This window comes from Macrobrachium nipponense, chromosome 27 (assembly GCF_015104395.2).
Source record: "Macrobrachium nipponense isolate FS-2020 chromosome 27, ASM1510439v2, whole genome shotgun sequence".
Classification (NCBI taxonomy): domain Eukaryota; kingdom Metazoa; phylum Arthropoda; class Malacostraca; order Decapoda; family Palaemonidae; genus Macrobrachium; species Macrobrachium nipponense.
Genome location: NC_087216.1, coordinates 32,000,361 through 32,022,131, shown reverse-complemented (window position 1 = coordinate 32,022,131; position 21,771 = coordinate 32,000,361). Strand labels below are relative to the sequence as shown.

The window sequence follows — 21,771 nt, the reverse complement described above, 5'->3', positions numbered from 1 at the left end:
TAAACAAATAAATGCCCACAGAATAGGCCATCACACGTAAATGAAAAAGAGATCGACAAATCAGACCACAAAGGTAACAGGCCATCACACGTAAATGAAAAGAGAAATAGACAAATAAAGACCAACAGATAGGCCATCACACCATCCAAACATAAGATGCCTTAAGTCCCCAACTCTGGCCAGCATATCCCAAAGTAATTTCCCTGTATGCCGTCTTTCATTATTCTATTTTCCTAACATGGAATACCCTTCGTCCTCTCAGTTACAAAAGAAAAATCCATTATCTTTTTTGTTGGAGGAAATGAGGGAACGTGAAGAGGCACCGACCGACGGTTTACACGGTTCCTTAACACACAACTAAGAGAACTGAGAGAGAGAGAGAGAGAGAGACTACGGAGGGGAATGTGAAGAGCCCTTAGGCGTTGGTATCTCTCCGAGAAGCGGTATTCGACCCCTAGAATCTTCCCCCAACAAGAGCGAAGAATATAAAGCGTTGAAATGAAAAGAACCTCAAGAACAATGAAAAACCATCGATATGTTTCTTTCTTTTTTTTTTTTCCACAAAAGTGCACGCGTGCAAGAGCCTACGAACACCCAAACTGAATGCTACGGTCACGGTGCCTTTTTTCATCTGATGTATAGTGGTAAGAGAAACTTGCACAGAATTCGTCGACGGAGAGTAAATCGTGGAGTTTACTACTATAGTAGTAGATTCACACCAACCGTGCATTTGATGTCTAGGCCAGTCCCTTACGACGCTCCTGATTGGCTGTTGATAAGACAGTCACAGGGCTGGAAACTCTCAGTCTCTCGCGAAAGTTCACAATGTTCCACCTCTCCTGAGGGATACGTCTTTCAAAAGAATCCCTCAGGAGAGGTGGAACATACATCCTACCTATGTGAACTCTCTCGAGAGAGACTGAGAGTTTCCAGCCCTGTGATTGGCTTATCAACAGCCAATCAGGAGCTTCGTAAGGGACTGGCCTGAACATCAAATGCACGGTTGATGTGAATCTACTAAAGTCGGCAGTCTTCGTTGTACGCACAGTCTATAGAGCTTTCGAGACCGTGGTTATAACAGGAAAAGACCAAATCTGCCATAAAAAGGCAGAATGCATCAATTCCAAATCTTAGTAGGCGAAAACTGAAGTTAAAGATTTGAGTGCTGATAACATTCTTGCTAAATATATTATTGAATCAAAAATTCTAAAGGGGGGGTCAATGGTCATACTGAGTTGCTCATAAGGGGTAAAGTTATGAAAAAAGTTGAAAACCACTGGTTTAGAGGCATTTCATAGACCAGCTTCTCAACTACATTTTCCAGTATTGTCATATGGAGTGAAGTTGATACGCACTTCATACCTTTGCAGTTTTCTTCACAAATTTGCGAAACGGATACCGTTTGTTTGCATGGCGTTTTTACGTTGCATGGAACCAGTGGTTACTCAGAAACGGGACCAACGGCTTTACGTGACTTCCGAACCACGTCGAGAATGAACTTCTATCACCAGAAATACACATCTGTAACCCCTCAGTGGAATCCCCGAGAATCGAACTCGCGGCCGCTGAGGTGCCAGGCCAAGACCATACCGATCACGCCACTGAGGCGCTCGAAGCGGATATTGTTATTGGAAAGACACTAGAGACACGTATGGAACAATTGGAAGCATAAGTAGACAAGAAATATGTATGGATGAGGAATATAATATAACACAATAAGAATCATATCAGACATCATAACCATATCTTGTATCCAGTCCTACTTTGACATAAATGGCCAAAAGTTATAATCATACATTTTTCATATGGCACCTGAATCCTATTGCCCGCTTCAACAGTCAATCACATGCAATGAGTTGGGTTGAATATAGAATGCAGGCCAAAGGCCAAGCACTGGGACCTATGAGGCCATTCAGCGCTGAAATGAAATTGACGGTGAAAAGGTTTGAAAGGAGTAACAGGAGAAAACCTTGCAGTTGCACTATGAATCTATTGTTAGGAAAGGGTGGAAAGTAAGATGGAAGAAAGAATACGGATGGAGGTTACACTAAAAGGGATGACAGGGTTTGCGGCTATAAGGGCCGAAGGGACGCTGCAAAAACCTTAAGTAATGCGGACAGTGCACCATGCGAGATGTAGTGACGGCACTAGCCCACTACGGGAGACAGAAATTGGGAAAGGGAGGTAAGAAGGGAAATACGAGAAAATGAGGATTGATGGGGAACGATGGATAACCTGGAATACAGGATAAATCTTGTATATATATATATGATATATATATATATAATATATAATATATATATATACATATATATATATATATATATATATATAATATATGTATATATATATATTATATATATATATATATATATAATATATATAGATATATATATATATATATATATAGGTAGACTAGAAATGTCACGTCCATCAAGCACGTTATGTTCCCGGAGTGCATTTTCTATTCCTTGGGTACATTTTCCATTGATTATTTTTTGTCCATTGATTATTTCGTTTCTTAGAGGAGACAGCTGCTCTAAAATTTGAAACAGTGTCTTCTTTCAGTGTACTACAGGGTCAGAAATACTTATGACTCACAAGAATCAGTGAATATGAACTCAAATTTTAATATATCAGCAGATATGCTGGTCCGCTGTTAGAGTAGTTGCCGTGATGGCCACTCCGATGTCACGGGGGAGACGAAAAATCACCGGCTCTGTATCATGATCCGTTACTGCTGCAGTGTGGGGTCTGCGGTGGGAGGTTGAAACCACCATTCTTTGGAAGCTTGAATTTCAAGTCAGTGGGCCCCTTTGGTGTGCTTGTTCCATGTGAATAGATTCTTCTACTGAAATTAATGATAATAATAATTGGGAAAAACTCTATCACGAGAGTATATTATAGTGTTCTAAGGGGTCCACAATAAAAAAAGAAAAAATATTAAGAGTTCGTGTGGGAAGGGTTCCAAAACTTTAAAAAGTGTTTTTAGATTATACACGAACTCTTAACATTTTTTTTTTTTATTATTGTGGACCCCTTACAAAATACTACTAATAATAATAATGCTTACAACAACGTTTTTCAGGAGACCAAGTTTGTCACATCTTATCTGACTAGATCAGGCGGAGCCTTAGTCTCATACCTTCCATTTATCTTCGCTACATGCAACCTCACACCAATAAAAATAATTGGCGTTTGAATGTTAAAGCAACTGACGGAGTGATAAACTTACATAAATACAGAATTTAAAACTGCATCGGGCCCCCCCTTTTTTTTTTTGCTTTTGTTATTTTTTTTTTTTTACTAGATTTCGTTCCCTCCCCTTATAATGCTGAATCAATAATTTTATGAAAGAATCTCATCATGGCTCTCATTAGTTGATGAACAACTGCTTTTCAAGGAATGAAACAGCGTGAATAGATAATGACCCTGAATAGAAGAAGAATTTATTTAAAAAAAAACTCGTTCTCCACGTCGAGAGAGAGCTCTTTGTCACAGGGGGATTTCAGTACGGCAGTGAACACACAATGAAAAATAGAAACGGAATATCCAATATTCATTATAGAATTTAGACCAAACGCCAAGCACTGGGACCCACGAGATCATTCAGCGCTGAAATGGAAATTGACAGCAGAAGATTTGAAAGGTGTAGCAGGAGGAAAACCTCGCAGTTGCACTATGAATCAAGTATTAGGAGAGGGTGGAAAGTGAGATGAAGAAAGAGAACATGAAAGGAGGTACAGCAAAAGGAACGAAAGTGGTTGCAGCTAGGGGCTGAAGGCACGCTGCAAAAAACCTTAAGTAATGCCTACGGTGCACCGCATGAGGTCCACTGACGGCACCATCCCTTACGGGGAAGACAGCGGAATAGGACATAAATTTGTCAAAACTAAATTAAAGAAAAAATTGTGCAACTAAAAGAATATGTCTTCATAGGCAAATACTAGACGGTCTTCAGTAATAGTAAAAAATGCGCCCAAGTTTCTTCTGTGCGATCGAGTTTTCTGTACAGCGTATGATGCTGTATGAAACTCTCAGCCACGGTCCATGAAACTCAGCCGCGGTCCATGAAACTTAAGCCACAGCCCGGTGGTGGCCTGTGTTGATGGCACCTATAGCGGTGCCAGACGCACGATCATGACTAACTCTAACTTTAAATAAGATAAAAACAACTGAGGCTAGAGGGCTGCAATCTGGTACGTTTGATGATTGGAGGGTGGATGATCAACGTACCAATTTGCAGCCCTCTAGCCTCAGTAGTGTTGGAGATCTGAGGGCGGGCAGACAAAGCAATCTCAATAGTTTTCTTTTACAGAAAACTAAAAGGACATGCATGTGCCACGAGAATACCAATTTGGTGAGTCAAGTCTTGAGTCAATATGAAATCGCTGCAATATTGGTTTTTGCAACAAAACGTTGGGAATTTAAAATGACAGACATTTTTACAAAACCAAAATATGAAAACAGTTCGTTTCCCAAAAAAGTTGGAACTCATTCACGGTATAAATAAACCCATCAACCCAACATAACGATGGCGAAGGGAGGAACAGTACCGAAAGATGCAAGTTTTAAAGCTGCAAAACTAAAGCGTTCTCTCTCTCTCTCTCTCTCTCTCTCTCTCTCTCTCGTGCTCTGGCCCGCTCTCTCTAGTTGAAGGTGCTTAAAGCTGCCTTATAGAAAAGGTCAGTAGGAAGCAGGATAGAGGAGAGGGTGGTTGGGGGCGGGGGCGGGGGGTGCCAGGGGGCGGATGGGTAAATGGTGGGCTGGAGGGGATGGCAGGATGGCTGCAAGGATGAATAGCTGGATGAACAGCTATTCATCCTCACATGAACAGAAGCAGGCTTTTGGCGGAACAGATAAATGTGAAGCTTTAGTGTGAATGCAGGAGGGTGAAAGAGAGAAAGAAATCTGTCAAGTGATGTCATCACAATTTGTTTACAAATCATTTCCTCTGGATCCTTGAAAACTGGCTTCGCACTATCCGACCATGTTGCCTGTGAATTCCTAGGGCGTTTGTGAGCGCATTTATCAGGAAAATTCCAAAATCTCGGGCTATGAACACTAGGCTTTGTCTTCCATGACATTTTCTACACGTCATCATCAACGTACTTCTATATTCCATTAACAGTAACTACTGTCATCTGTGTGTGTGTGTGTGTGTGTGTGTGTGTGTGCGCGCGAGCGCGTGTGCGGTAAATCTATGATTAAGTAAACAAGTTCACTTAGAGGTCAATCGAAGATTTGCTCCTTAACTACACTTAAGCAAAAATCGAGACAAAATCCTAACGTTTTAACAAAAGGTATCTGCAAGGATTCTATACAGAGAAGTGGTTTGGCATGACGCACAAAAAGCTAAGCCTAATGTTTATATTAAGCTTACATTAATAAATGCTGTAAATGAACAATACATACATTCGTATATTCACAATTAAACTACATACATACATACCAATCCATGGTGTTTTTCAGAGATACTCTAGATTCACAATGAAACTACATACATACATACATACATAAATACATGCATACATACCAATCCATGGTGTTCTTCAGAGCTACTCTAGATTCACAATGCAACTACATTCTCATATACTGCAGAGTACATCCAAAAATTGTCGAAAAACAAGTATCGAAAATGAAAGATTTAAAATGATAAAATTTAGCACAACTTTCATAGCTGAGGAAAGTGATTAGCTGATTTCTCAGGTCAGGATGCTTCTCCATGCATACCAGATCTTGGAGTTTGAAATTTGAGTGAATGTGGTGCGCGAGAGAAGTGTATCATAGTTTAATTGCTTAAGGATAGAAAGATTGAGGTCTCGGTTATAGGTTCCCAATAGTCTTGGGACTGGGAGAACGCATACACAAGTTAGTTAATTAAGGACTGCAGAGGTAAGATTGTGTGTGGCAGGAGAAAAGCTGTGATCCGGCAATGAAAAACAAGTAATCGAGTTTTCTGTACAGCGTATAAACCTCTACTAATCCTGGTGTAAGCAAGGCCATCGAAAACAGATCTATCTTTCGGTGGTCTTGGTATATAATGCTGTATGAGCCAAACCCCATGAAGCTTTCAGCCACGGCCCGGTGGTGGCGTGTCCTATAGCATTGACCGACACTCGATTATGGCTAACTTTAATCTTACATATAATACAAACTACTGAGGCTAGAAAGCTGTAATTTGGTATTTTGATAATTGGAGGGTGAATGATCAGCATACCAATTTGCAGCCCTCTAGACTCAGTTGTTTCTAAGATCTGGGGGTGGACAGAGAAAGTGCCGACAGACAGACAAAGCCGGCACAATAGTTGTCTTTTAAACAAAACTAATCGAGTAAAAAAAAATAGTTTTTAGGGGAGTGAGAATCTGTTCCCGGATGGGTTCGCAGGTTTTAATTTTGCTTAAAAGAACGTTACTTACGATTTTCTCAGAGTTACGTAATCAGTTCACTCGTGACATTTCGCGACTCCCCGAGTTGACCAAGATTGCGTAACGTCCACTTGTGGTAATGCAAACGCATTCCGGAATCATTGAGAGCAGTAGAAAATAGTCATAATGGCCGAGGAGAGGAGAGCAGAAAGAAGGAAACCCTGAACACCAACAACCCCCCTCCCCCTTCGTCCTGAGCAAGAAGGAGGAGAATTCCAGTATTTCAGTTCAAACGACTTTATTTTAGCATCAGCTGAAAGCGAGGAGCTGTTCCAAGGAAAAAATTCGTGGAACGGTGCACGTGTTGAAAAAGATTCTAAATTCTTATCTTCCATGAAGTGCTTTAATCACACTACTTTTAAAGCCACAAGCAAATGCTACCACAGAGCCCTCTTTCCCACAGTGTGACAGGTCTTCATCTGACGAACAAGTTTAATTTCGGTCCCTAAAAAGTCAGGTCTGTTGGAAGGGGAACGGGTTGCTTATCCGACAAATCTGAACCTTAACGGTAACTACTTAATTTCAATGTACAGTCGAGGACATTCATTTTCATATATATGAAGGTCAATGATTGATACCGTTTTAAATTCCTTGTAGAGAAAAAGATGCCAGACAATGACAAACACACTTAATCATGAAATGCAAAGTTGTTTTATCAGTATCCAGTGATAAAGTCCAACAGAAAAATGAGAAAGAAAACGACTGAACAGCAAACTTAATCCCGTTCAGAAATAAGGAAATGCCCGCCGGACATTAAAGCTGAACAGGACGCTGGAATATCTGAAAATTCCTTTCGAAGATGCAGGGAAGACCCCAACCGTCCACCTCCTTCCTCCACTCACGCTGAACTCGTCCTCTTTATTAATTCTCCCCGTCCTTTTGGCCTTCTCGAGGCATCTTCTATACACCCTCTTTTCACTGCATCTTTACCTTGAGGCCGTGTTCGTTAATTACGCTACGTTCCTCATTGGATGAGTCGTTTACGTGCTCGACTAACGATCTCAGGATCCGGGTTCGATTCCTCGCTCTACCAACGAACAATCTGAGGAATTTATTTCTGGTGATAGAAATTCATTTCTCGATGTGGTTCTGATGCAACAATAAGCTGTAGGTCCCGTTGCTAAGTAACCAGTTGCTTCTTAGCCACGTAAAAATATCTAATCCTTCGGGCCAGCTGTTAATCAGCTCAGTGGCCTGGTAAAACTAAGATATACTTAGTTCCCTAACAGTCGAAATAAAATCATTGGAATGTTTTTCAGTTGGATGCTAGGAAGGAAACTGTTAATTAAGCCATAAAGGGAGTAATTTGTCTTGTTAGGACTAGTCTCACCAAAAGTTCTAAAACATCCCAACAAAAGCAAGAAACAAACAAGTAAAAAATGCGCCGAAGTTCCTCCGGCGCAATCGACTTTTCTGTACAGCGTATAATAAATTCTCTATCAAACTCCCAGCCACGGCCCGGTGGTGGCCTGTGTTGTTGGCGGCACCTATAGCGATGCCAGACGCACCATCATGGCCAACTTTAACATTAAATAAAATCAAAACTACTGAGGCAAGTGGATTGCAATTTGATCTGTTTGATGATTGGAGGATGGATGATCAACATACCAATTTGCAGCCCTCTAGCCTCAGTAGTTTTTCAGATCTGGGGGTGGACAGAAAAAGCGCGGACGGACAGACAAAGCAAAATCAACGGGTTTCTTTTACAGAAAACTGAAAAGGGAATAAGGACGGCGGGCTGTAAGACTCGAACATCTTGAATTTGGTTGGAGGGAAAGAGAAACAAGGAGCAGAGAAAGACAGATATATACGTGAGGGAACCTCCTCCCTGAAGGAAAGGAACTATACCTTTTACCTCTCCTGTTGTTTCCTCCACGATTAGAGTAAACAAAAAGCCCGAAACCTTCAGAAAGCGCCACAAGCAATGTTTGCTTCTCCGTTATATTTGTATTTCTTGCTTTTCTATAAAGACTATTTTTCTTACGTTCTCTCCTCTCTCTGCTTTACATCGCTGTTGACCCTGAAAAGGATGAGACGCCCTTCGTGGTCTGGATGTTGCTCTTGAACAAACAGCTATTCGGAACCTGAACATGAAGTTCTGAAAAAAGGGCTTGGTTTGCGATATGAACAAAGTTACGTGTTTCCTTGACATCCATCCAAATGACTACCAAAATTAAAGGCACTGCAACAAACCTCACCGTCCCCCGTACCGAAAACGTTCCAAATAAGACACAAGAAATGAGAAGAGGGGTAAAGGGGTACACAGAGAACCCTTCAAGTCCCTCTTGTACTCGGATCAAAAAGGGGGAGACTCACGTACTTCTCCGCGTCAAGAGGTCTTATCTTTTTTCACGAATTCAACTTGGAATAAAATGGGCGGGTGATTCTGCAGTGGCGTGGGACCTAACGAGGTGATGTTTTCATTAGCAGAAAGAAGTGCTAGCTGCAACATGAAATATATATATTATATATTATATATATATATATATATATATATAATATATATATATATATATATATATTCAGCGCTGAAACAGACATGGACAGTAAAAGGTTTGAAAAGTGTAACAGGAGGAAAACCTCGCAGGTAGCACTACTTATATATATACTATATATATATAATATATATATATATATATATATATATATATATATGTGTGTGTGTGTATTCACACATATTAAGGCATATTCGAAGGCCACTGCTATCCTGGCCTGGCCTAACAAGGACAATGGGTTGTGGATGAAGATGCATCAAGTCCCAAAGCCCAAGGGGCCCTTGTCTTTTTGGGGGGATGTGGACCCTTTAGTGGGAGGAAAGTGAATTATGATCATCTTCCCTTGAGACCGTAGGCGGTGTCACGTCTAGCTTTGGTGGAATTTGGTGGAATACCATGAAAGAATTCGTAGGAGGTGGACCAAGATCAGGAGATGGAAAATATGTTAGTTAAATGGAACTGGAAAAAGTTATGAAAGGTAAAACTCTAATATCCAAGAAGTACGGAGTGCATGAACGTTAAAAAGTCTAACTTCCTTCATGTTGTCACACGCGTCTACACATGAAAACTTATCTTTATTATATGAAAACTGTGAATTTACCTTACTCCTCTAACAATACCGATAACTATTTCCTGTCTCCTAAATGCTCAAGAGGCCGCCCTTCGCCAGTAATTAAAAGAACAATTCTCCCGTCGCTGTTCCTTGTGGCCTCTGCATCGACCGAAAAGTTTTTCCAGTTTTTCCTCGAAGTTGTGTTTGTACCACCTGTTTGCTTTTGTGTGAGGGGAAAGATACCTTGTTTGCCTCTTCTCTCCAAAGCAAACACGTAATAAATGTAACAGAATTTTAGATTTCTGAGAGAGAGAGAGAGAGAGAGAGAGAGAGAGAGAGAGAGAGAGAGAGAGAGAGAGAGAGAGAGAGAGAGAGAGAGATGAAAACATCGAATGCAATCACTGCATTGCAGTAAAAACTAAGGATTCTTGAATAAAGTGTTATTAGTGCTGTTAGGAGGCGTGATACTTTCCTATTGAAATAAATTATATTTAAGTTATATTGGTGAAATGTAGAATCTATGGAGACGGTCATAAGAGCCCATATAACCTCAGACAGACACCGTCAAATGTTATAAGAAGTCTATTTGCATTTCAAATTCGATGAAATAGAGATTGCATTCCCTAACCATCTCTACCTCGTATGAACCTTACATTCTATGTCATCTGTTAGACTACCTTCATGTAGTTCAAAATAACATGAAAAATGCCTAACCAAAAACTCACCTTATTAGACGTCAGGGCACTACCTGCAAAACAAACTTACAACAACCCTATCAGAACAACCTATGGAACAACAGATTGGGACGTCCCAACAAGCACAAACTATCTCTATCCAAACCGCCACGGAACACTCCTCCAGACCGCGCTCCTTTCACCTATACCAACCCCTTTCCGTCTTTTTGTTCCTCGTAGAACGAGTGGGTTACGTGCTCGACTACCGATCTCAAGGTCCGGGTTCGATTCCCTGCCCTGCCACCAAAGAATCAGAGGAAGTGATTTCTGATGATAGAGATTCATCTCTCTGTGTGGTTTGGATCCCACAATAAGCTGTAGGTCACGTTGCTAAGTAACCAATTGGTTCCTATAGTAGATTCACATCAACCGTGCATTTGATGTCTAGGCCAGTCCCTTACGACGCTCCTGATTGGCTGTTGAGAAGTCAATGAGAGGGCTGGAAACTCAGTCTCTCTCGAGAGTTCACATGGGCAGGATGCATGTTCCACCTCTCCGGAAAGACGTATACCTCAGGAAAGATGGAACATACATCCTGCCTGTGAACTCTCGAGAGAGGCTGAGAGTTTCAGCACTGTCATTGGCTTATCAGCAGCCAATCAGGACCGTCGTAAGGGAGTGGCCTAGACATCAAATGCACGGCTGATATGAATCTACTATAGCCACGTACAAATATCTAATCCTTTCGGGATCAGCTCAGTGGTCTGGTATAACTAAGATATACTTAACTTTTTCCCCTCTCTCATCCCGAGAGTCAATGGCGTCGAGGAGACTTGGCTCAAAGGTAACCAGAGTACCAAGTAGTCAGATTACAACTTTCCCTCTTCCATTATACGATAGTGCTATTGACAACCGATAGGTTTCCCACAGAACACTAGATAGAGAAGCACACGTCTGTTATTAAGGTGGACGGATCATTGGCTGCAGAATTGCATTGAATATAGGATCTAGGCCAAGCACTGGTATCTATGAGGCCATTCAGCGCTGATACTGAAATAACAGTAAAAGGTTTGAAAGGCGTAACAGGAGGAAAACCTCGCAGCTGCACTATGAATCAATTGTTAGGAGAGGATAGAAAGTAAGATGGAAGAAAGAAAATATGAAAGGAGGTACAGTACAAGGAGAGAAAAGGGTTGCAGCTAGGGGCCGAAGGTACACTGCTCAGTACTTTAAGTAATCCCTACAGTGCACCTACAGGGACTGGCTGCCAGAAATAACCGGGGCTAGTGCGATACTAACATACATCTCAGGAATTTGCCTCCCGGCACATTTATCATTTACAGTAAAATAACCTAAATGTGAACCGATTACGCATGAAACCTAAAACCCAGTTCTCTCGATGGCTCCAGTGATAACATGGGTCCTTTTTTTTTACCATAAAACTATGCCTGGGGTTTCAAGGGTTTTTAAATTCTCTCTCTCTCTCTCTCTCTCTATCTCTCTCTCTCTCTCTCTCGCTATTCCTTCTCTCCTCTCTCTCTCTCTGGCCAGTGGCATGTGGTTGAATATTGCGAGTCAAAACCTCTTTTAGGTGTATCTGATTTGTCAGATTTTGAATTTCCCGTTCCATGTTCGGATTTCTTTTACTTTAAGCTAACTCTGCCAATCAGAATTATTTATTCCTCTCGGAGCACGAGAAAGCTGAAAATTTCCTTTGATTTGCACTGTGTCATCAAGACAAATCAACTAGAATACTACTGGACTTCATTAAAAGAGGATCATTTTCGACCAAAGGAGTTATTTTACCTGATGCGTGAAAAAGTAATTGTTCTAATGAGTTCTTATTCTAAGCACAAAGCAATCTAATTTAAGCACAAACGCAGCTATATTCAAAAGAAAAGAATGCAGCTGTGTTTGTGCTAAAATTGGCTGGTCTTGTGCCTAGAATAAGAATCCGCTTGAACATTTACTCTTCAATCCATCAGGTGAAATAGCCAAGGAATCCCTCTGTTGGAAAATTACCTTTCGGAAATGGGAATTTCGATTAAATGTAACCATTGATTTCTCGTCTGTGACTCGTGGGAGCTGAAGCTTTCTAGTATTTATGATTGTTAAATGAAGGCACAATATTAAAACAGTTTTTCCTAATTGCGGGTTCGTGTATATATTACTTAACAGTTTGACGATCGGGGCATTTTCATTTCATATAGTACTCTGCTAAAATGTGAAAAAAGTAGTTTTGGCAACATTTTCCATGAATACCAATTGAAACTTGTATCTAAGAGAAAGAGATGAATTTCCAAAAGGATAAAAAAGCAAGGAGACCAGGGAAGGAGGATATGAAGGTCACCATCTACTACAAGATGAACTATACAGCATCGCTTACAGGCAGGAAGCCCAAGGCATCTTAGGGATATTACGGAGAGGTGTCCTTATGACTCAAGTAGACGAAAAGTTAGATTTCAGGAGAAAGCAGCCAAGAGTTTTGAAAGATCTGAGGACGGACGGACATAGTTTCTTTTACAGAAAACTAAAAGTTGCCTTTTTTTAAGCCGACCTTCATTTTAAGAAGCTCCGCCTGACTTAACTATTTGAGGTGAGTGAATCCGTTGCCAACATCGTGAATCTGCCTAAAAGTTTTGTCTTATGTTCTTTTTTTTTATTTGACGTTGACAACATATGTCTGCATTAAACCCATTATACTTTAATAACTTTCTCTTTTTAATATCTCCTGCCATTCGCTAAATGCAAAGAGGAACGATACATTCCATCTTTTTTTTCCCAGATCGGTGGCTACAGATTTCGAAAGGTTTAAAATAATAATAATAATAATCCTTTCCTGCTTTTAACAAAATAAAATCATTACGTAAAGTATATAACTAGCTGAGTACACTCAACCTAAACCAAATGGTAGTCTAATAAAATTCAAAATGAAAAGCAAGAGAAGGAATGACACAATTTCCTTTAGTTATAAATCCTATTCTACTTCAACCTAAAAATATCAACGAAATCGGTCACATCACATGAAGCACTTGACTCAGGTAAGCCAGCAATTTATGTTACATGTGAAATCCGTGGATTAGTACTAGCCCCTGGTGAGATCAAATGTCCCGAAGTGCGTTTGATCCCCCAGGGGCTCGTACTAAACACGACGAAACAGTGTAAATGAATAGTACTAGCCCTCAAGGATCAAATGTTCCTAAGCGAATTTCGTAAATCCTTGATTTCGTGAATCCCTGGTTTCATATATTTACTGTAACATATATACAAATGAAAACGCTTGTAATTCTTGAACCTAAATCAGAATGCGAGTAGGTGATAACTTCCACAGTCAGCAGTTGGGGGAAAGCGAAGCAAGTGGGGCTGGGGAAGGCTACAATAAGAGTGCAAGAGAACGTTCAGGAACAAAAGAAACACTGGAGAGGAACAACCACAAGCAAAACCCTAGACTGAAACCTTATATACACGCTCATATATACGCACGAACACGTTCGCGCTCTCACACACGTACACGGAGATGCACAAAATGTTGCGGCAGCTGGAACAGTGAGGTCATTCACCTTCCGCGGTGGAGGATAAGAGGGTAATCAATGATAAGTAAAGCCATCGCCGTCTGTGGCAACTGAGAACTGAGACAGACAGATGAGGTAACGGCGGGTGAGAGAGAGAGAGAGAGAGAGAGAGAGAGAGAGAGAGAGAGAGAGATTGTAAAAAGCATAACCATTCATTGTTATTACCATTTGTCCTATTCCTTTTACCAGAAATGCTGCTGGTGGCTTCATACAACCAAGTTGGTGTGGAAGCGACAGATCAATTCACCAAAATCAATCTTAAATTACGGCAAAGGCGTTAAAGAGTAGGCTGTTCTGTCATCATACGGCTTCACCAGCCATGTAAGATATAGATACACGAACACAAAAGGAAGAAAGGAAGAGGAGACTGACGCAGACAAGGGCAGTAAGAGCTGATAGGTGATCGACCAAGAGCGATGTGTAGTATACCGAGTCTTCGCAAACCAGCACCCAGCCCTTGCTTCTGCAAGAGCACAACCGGTCCGTTCAATACCGACGGTGACTTCGCCTTCCCCTCTACCACATAGATGTTTCCCTTGTTCCTATTTTTTTTTCTTTTTTTCACCACTGTTTCCCTCCATTCTCCCTCCCTCCCTCCTGCCCTCTCCCAACCCTTCTATTCACCCTGCTCCCTATTCCACAGTCCCCAACGTGACCCTACTCTTCGATCACTAGTTGCATCCATGGGATACATAATCACCTGAGGAATAGCGAGGGACGTACTCGCCCGTGAAACATGGCGGGAAATGAAGTAGTACACTTGATTCCCCCAGGTCCATTCGGCAAAAGTCAATTAATTTGTCAATGCCGTTACAGTGGAATGTTACTGCGGCTGCGTGGGTTGATGTCTCACTGCGTTTGCTGTTCTGTTTGACAGACCCCAAGTACTCAATCTATTCGATCTCTCTCTCTCTCTCTCTCTCTCTCTCTCTCTCTCTCTCGTGCGTATGCACGAAAATGCATTTGACTTTAGGCACGTTTTCTATGGACAGCAATGAAAAATGTTCAGCATTATGGGCACATCGAGATATACAACATACAATTTGTAAAACTAGATTAAATTGTTATATGTGAATCATTTTTATGTGTATTCAATAAACAACATTTTACCTACATTCCTAGTCCGTTGTTTGCGTCCAAATTGTGTATAAATATATTTGCCCTAGATGTAGTCGCGGGACCTATCTGAGATGTACAAAAAGACTACTAGAGCGCTTGGGCTCTGATACATGAGTAATTTTCAGGACAGGAAGAAGGCTTCCAATCCGTAACAATCGAATATTCGCAATCATTCAAACATGTAAAACGCACATACTCGTAGAGACCAAACATTTCCAAATTATAGGACACGCACAAAATGAAAAGGAACTACATGTATTACATAATGATAAAAAAAAAAAAGCTAGTTCCGTCGTTAAATTCGCAAAATTCCTCTATCCAATTGTATACATTACGTAATGTTCCTTTGACTTAGTCTTTCGTTTCTCGGTCACTAAAAGGTCTTCTTATTAGTTGTATATATATACTCTTTGGAGCAACCCGCTGGGTGAGTGTTTAACTCTGTAGTGTATGTGTACATATAATTATATTATATATAGATATATCTTATATATATTTAATATAATATATAGTATATATATATTCTATATTCCTTTTAGCTTTATTGTGACCTTTTAATATATTTTGCTTTTGCTAGTTTTTCATTGCGTCTCACTTTAAATTTTATTGTTGTAACCCGTGATGTTAATTAAGATTTTGACGTTTGATTTTTTATGTTTTTTTTATTTCTATTTTATACAATTTTTACTATTCTATCATATTTTGCTTTTACCAGGGTATGCTAATGAAATAAGTCTACATTTTCTGTCAAAATATTTTAAGCGTTATTACGAGTAATATCGTTCAGCCTTGAAAATGCAACTGAGAAGTGCTGTGAAACACCAGTACAATAAACTATGAAATACACACACACACACACACAAGTGGCCTTGAAGGGCGTTAACCTTCCTGTTCTCGGCGAATATTCTTTTGAATGAGAATTAAACATGAATGTTACTGGAAACGGCTGAATATTGAAAAAATTATACATGCCAGTGACAACGAGTAAACGATAATTATTCACGTGAATGAATGAAGATCAATTTCCAACGTCTTTTCTTTTTCCATTCAGCTTTCCATAACTCTAAACACTGTTAATAAGGGAATAAAAGTCCTCCAAGGAAGGCCAGACGCCATTCACCACAATATACTTTTAGGCTCAGCGTCATTCCAATTTCTCGTTTACGTACCGGAGAGTAACGCAAGACGCCACTTACTATCAGAGCAATCGTTTACGTCGTAATACGAAGCTGGCCTTTGCACCAGCAAAATTCTTGCGTAAATGAAAAGTCCGATCCGCAAAAGTTAAAATCGTTGGGCGAATTTATGAAAAGGACCTCGCTCTTAGTGAACTGGAAAGAGCTTTGGAATTCAAGTGTTTCTAACATAATTGTATAATGCATACATGCATATATAAATATATATATATATTATATATATATATATATAGATATAAATAGTATAATATCATACATTATATATATACGTATATATATGTATGGAGGAATTATAATCAAATCAGACTGACACGTGATTTATATAGCAGATGTTGTACCACATCTCATTTCCCTGAGGGACAATTGTACACAGATACATACACAAACAAACACATTATATAGTATAATATATGCACACATTTATATGTATATACTTTGATAATAGATAGATAGATATATATATATATATATATATATATATAGATATATATATATAATATATATATATTAGTAATATACAGTAGATAATATATATATGTATATGTGTATACAGTAGCACATTATATAGTATAAATATATACACACATTTATATGTATATATGAAATACTATATATATATATATATAATATATATATATATCTATATAATATATATATATGATATATAGATAGTGTATGTGATGTGACCTCTTAACTTCTCTGTTCTCTCTGTAAAGGGTTCTACCATTAGTACACCTTAAATAGGCCACTGTAGACATTACCGAAAGTGCTTTCGCCCCTTAGCTGTATCCACATTTTGTTCTTTTACTTTACTTCTGTTCCCGCTCCCTTCCTTCAGTTTTGCTGTTCAACCACGCTAACTGGCACTTAATGCAACTGAGGGGTTTTCTCCCCCACCCCCCACAAGTAGATCCCCGTCCTACTACTCCTCCTCCAACGCGGAATCAGAGGACTTTATTTCTGGTGATAGAAATTCATTTCTCGATATAGTGAGGTTCGGATTCCACTATAAGCTGTAGGTCCCGTTGCTAGGTGACCAATTGGTTCCTAGCCAATTAAAAATATCTAATCCTTCGGGCCAGCCCTAGGAGAGCTGTTAATCAGCTCAGTGGTCTGGTAAAACTAAGATATACTTAACTACTCCTCCTTCACTTCCTAGATCCCTTTATTCTGCCGTCCAAACTCTCCAAATCTTATTTTCAAATTTCACAGTCATCATTAAGCATTTGAATGGCCGCAAGTCCCCCAGTGCTTGGCTTCACAGACCAGATTTCATGATTTCTTGATTCTTCACACTCTTTGAGTTTGCGTGTCACTACAAGGCCTCAAACCAAAATGAAGACACAAATGAATAAGCCCTGACGATGGTGTAGATTGTTCTATTCCAGAGGTGGCCAAACAGTCGATCGCCGTTCCCCCACAATCCTAAACAAACAAGCATATAGTATACGTATACATGTGTGTGTGTGTTTCAGTCTTTAGATCACGGAGTCCAAAAGAATGGCCACCCCTGGACTCTACTACAATTCGTTTCTGTATTTGACTGATGTATCCGCCCCAATACACGTATCCCTTCTTCGTGGCCGTGCACTAGATGGTAGCCTCAACCGGATGTAAACGTGAGTGGTTTCGAATTCTGCTATGGGCGTCAGGGTTTCTTCATTTGGGTTCAAAGCTCAGTAATAAGCGTATTGTAAAAGTGTGAGGGAATCATAAAGTTTAAAGGTTCTTGTGATACTACAAATGCATATATATCTGGTGAGAAAGTGGCCAATACATAATATATATAATATATATATATATATATATATATATATATATATATATATATATTATATTATATATAATGTGTGTGTGTGTGTGTGTGCGTGTGTGTAGGAAACATCAGCTAAGTAAGTTACCAACCATTCCCTTATATTTATGTTTAAGTACAAGTACTGTAATCCTTTAGGCTATAGCGTAAAAAAAATTATAAATATATCTCTTAGCCAACGAAAAAGATAAAATAAAGAACCATCGACAGACAATACAATTTGGCGTGACAACGACCCGGTCTTATGCATGTGCGTGTCAAATCCACAGAGAAAAAAAAAATGGCATCGTACAATAACCTTATTTGGTGTGCGCAGGTGTTTAGGTGAAGCAGATGAGTAGGGACTAGGGACAGGTGCCGCCATATGCTAGCTCTCGAAAAATGATTGACGGATGAAGCAACGAGTGGTGTCCCGTGCAAGCTGCAAGGGCAGTTATAAGGTGAAAACAAAGCTTCAGGAAGGTATAATCATTAGAAACCATGACTATTCAATGGCAAGGCTGTACCGTAGACTATGACACCATCAGATGCTCAACATTTTTTTTTTTTAAGAAATTCATTCGTCAATGACAGTGAAAACTGTCTACCAAAATTTTTTCCAAAGCGGTCACCGCGGAGTGATGTCTACTCGGCCTAAAAAGCGAGAGAAAAAAAAATATGTTTTTCTTATTTTTCATATAATTACAAAGTTGCATCAGCCACAGGCTAGTTTTTTTTTTTTCTGGTATACTTTTACCCATCAAACCTACACCTATTCCCCATCAAATTACTTCAAATACATGCTTGGGTAAAAATGGTAAGGAACACTATTCTAGAAAATACAGGCGCTGTCAAGGGAAATGCACATCAAATACAAAGGAATTAGTGACACAAAAATAAAAATGACTTGACGACATACCTTGACCGAAAAAAAAAAAGTTGCCAGCTAAACAAAAATAAGGCAGGTCCTAGTAATAATGGATCTGGCACCTCTAACAAGAGCTGAGCTTCGCAAAATTATTTATTCCTTTTTGAAAAATATATCCTCCTCGTATCTTTGCACCCGTCTTTCTTGCAACGTCACAGGCTTCATAATAGAAAGGGGTCAAATGAAGCATGCGTATAGGAATCACAATGAACTCACACTAGAACCTTTTTTTGTTATTAAAACAGTGCAACCACAATTCAAGCAAGTGGCGGGAGACGCAACGCCACACACCCTCACTAGATCACATCCCGCCGGACACTGAACTGTTCCGTTCCGTTCCTCCGTATGCCGGGTCGGGGACTCGGGAAGCTCGCCGTGAGTGAACGAACTTGGGCTGCATATCAACACCGGCCGTTCAATTGACCCCACCCCTTTCTTATCTGCCTTTTCACTTTTCTCGTATCCTTCGCTGACCGCGGTTTGATTCGAAACAGATCGGAATGAATTTTGATCCAATATCTTTCATGTGTGAAAAGCTTTTAAACAGATGCAAAAGCATAGTTTTCTTATACTGACATTGTTTCATTTTACACTTCTGTAATGGCCCATGGGATATATTGGTGCCAAAATTTACACCGGAATTTATCGTTATGAGTCAGACTGAAATTTATTTCGAGAAGAGTATAATACGATCTGTATTGCCATGACGCAGGCAATACAGTGAAACTATTTCTAAAAGGTATTGTTGACGGTAGAATAAAACATTAATAAGAATTGCATGGATAGTTCTGAAGCTTTCGTGACTTGAAAAACACATATTGATGCAATTATCGACCACGCAGTACATGCATGCGCACATATCAGGAAAATGGCAAAATTGTTCCACAGCTTGCAAAGGCTCTCATCAGTCCACAGGAACATTTTCGGGATCTATAAATCGTAACAAACTAAGTTAGATATTAAAACTGGCAACGCCGTTCGAAATACTATGCACATCTTTCAAGCACATGTGTGATTGTGATTTAAAAAATGACAACCAGACTTTGTTGTTTTAGCCGTAGTGTTTTTTCGTATGTTAGACTGCTCATGCATCAATTCATATTCTAAACGAATGATAAGCAATTCTTGCTGAATCATTATCTTAATCTTAAAAAAAATTGGTTGATGGAAATCACTGAATCAAATATCCGGGAAGTAGATCATGGCTGAATCATAATATCTTTTAACAGGTGAATGATGATTTGGTTTGTTGAATGTGAATATAGGGAAAGTTTGAAAATACACAGAGCATTTGTATGTGTTGGCCAATTTTTAAAGAATGCGTGTCTTTAATTAACAAAGGGTTATCAGATCTTAGATGGGAGGCACGAACGGAAGTTATCCCAATAAATTTACACTGAAAATTTTCTGCGTGACAGCTACGGATGCAGGTGCAATGCTAACCATGTCTTTTTGTACCGGCAGTATGTGTATGGTATGACACTTTCTTTAATATCATTACAAGTTACCAAATTAACAAGCTTTAGTCAAACGCTCTGGATATAGCAATTGGCCCATCTCTAATTTATTTGAGGAATTGTTTAGTACAATAAGCTATCATCAACGCTTCCTAATTATCTGAGGTCTTATACGTATACCTGCAGTTTTTTCCTGAGAAAAATCAGCTGCAAAGGCGACACCATTTATTTATGGATACTTTACATTAGAGGATGCAAAGTTTAAGATTAGATTCTTTCTTATTTTCGAGGGTAGATCATAATCATTGTTCGGTAATTCGTGAATCATTCAGCGCTTGGAATAGCATCGTTTGTTTGGGTTTCTCTTCTAAAGGACTCAGTGTCCAGAAAAGAAAAGATGAACAAATGATGAGTGATATCCAAGTCTGAGAACTGGGAAAAAAACTGAATCGTTTTGTCATGGTCTTGAATAATCAGAACAATAGTCTCTTCACCGCGAGATATTTTCTGATATCCATCTCCTGAAGCATTCTTCAGGAGAACTATGCCGATCTTGAGATTGCTCTGAGAGCCGAGTCGACCACTGTAATATTTGCAAGTGCTAAGAGAAGTTTCAACAAAATGGAAATCGTGTAAAAGTACTTCGATCAAATGATGCTTTCTGTTCCTGGGGTAATTTCAACAAATCAAAAAGCCGACGTCTCCTATTATGATGTTCTGATCAGTAACCTGGGAGAACAAATCTGCATGTTTGAATAATTTCTTTGAATTACAGTTATGAATGTCTTGTATAATCCTCTAGCTCCTGGTAGCATATCCTGATGTTCTTCATAATTGCGTCATAACACTGATATTTTGTGAATTTTTACCACTATGGTAGAAAAAAAAAAAAAGCTGAAACCGGTCAGGATCCACATCCAGTCTTCTATTTTTTCTTGCGGTAGTAGTGAGTGATTTCCTTATATGTTCAAGGTCTCCTTTCTTTATCCCTTTCGACATAAAATCCAGTATTTCACTAACATGTAGAGAGATGCACATGAGCAGCGCCATGTAAAACACAGTATTATTCATAACTTTGACCTCCTCTTCAATCATGTTGAAACACCACACAGACAGAGTTGTTTGTCGTTTTTCATTAAGCTGGCCTTATGCCAGCACGGGCTCATGCTCATAGAGCAGCCCGTAAAGACACACACACCCACAGAATCCCGGACATGTGTTATTATTGTATATGCAAGTTTATAGAAAAGTAAGTATACCTAAGTATGGGCATTTTTTAGCAACTTCTGAACTGAATTCTGTCGGGTGTTGCTTTGTGCCGGTGGTTTTAGGAATGGCAAAACAGGTAGGCTACATCACTTATGATTTGTTGGAATGTCTTTGATTTTTAAGTGTTAATTCATTTTGAATTATCTATATGATTTATTTTTAATACATATACCCAATTCATTTAATTAACAATGAACTTTTCAGTTAATTTAAAGGTTAATCTAGTCAATGTTTCTCCTTCATCTCCCATAATCCATTTTATTTCAACAATTTTGTTAATTATTCAA

At 39.4% G+C, this 21,771-nt stretch overlaps 1 protein-coding gene across 4 annotated transcripts in view; it reads right to left on the bottom strand.

Annotated features, from left to right (window-relative positions):
- The window catches only part of LOC135200999 (kelch-like protein 17), a 148,790-nt gene extending 129,696 nt beyond the window's left edge, over positions 1-19,094 (bottom strand). For 2 of the 4 annotated variants that reach the window (XM_064229807.1, XM_064229810.1), the window contains exon 1: positions 18,750-19,085. The gene's annotated coding sequence lies outside the window, so the exon portion shown is untranslated. Of the gene's footprint in view, positions 1-18,749 lie in introns of all 4 variants that reach the window. The other 2 variants (XM_064229808.1, XM_064229809.1) reach the window with 2 other exon arrangements.
- Between the last annotated feature and the right edge of the window lie 2,677 nt (positions 19,095-21,771).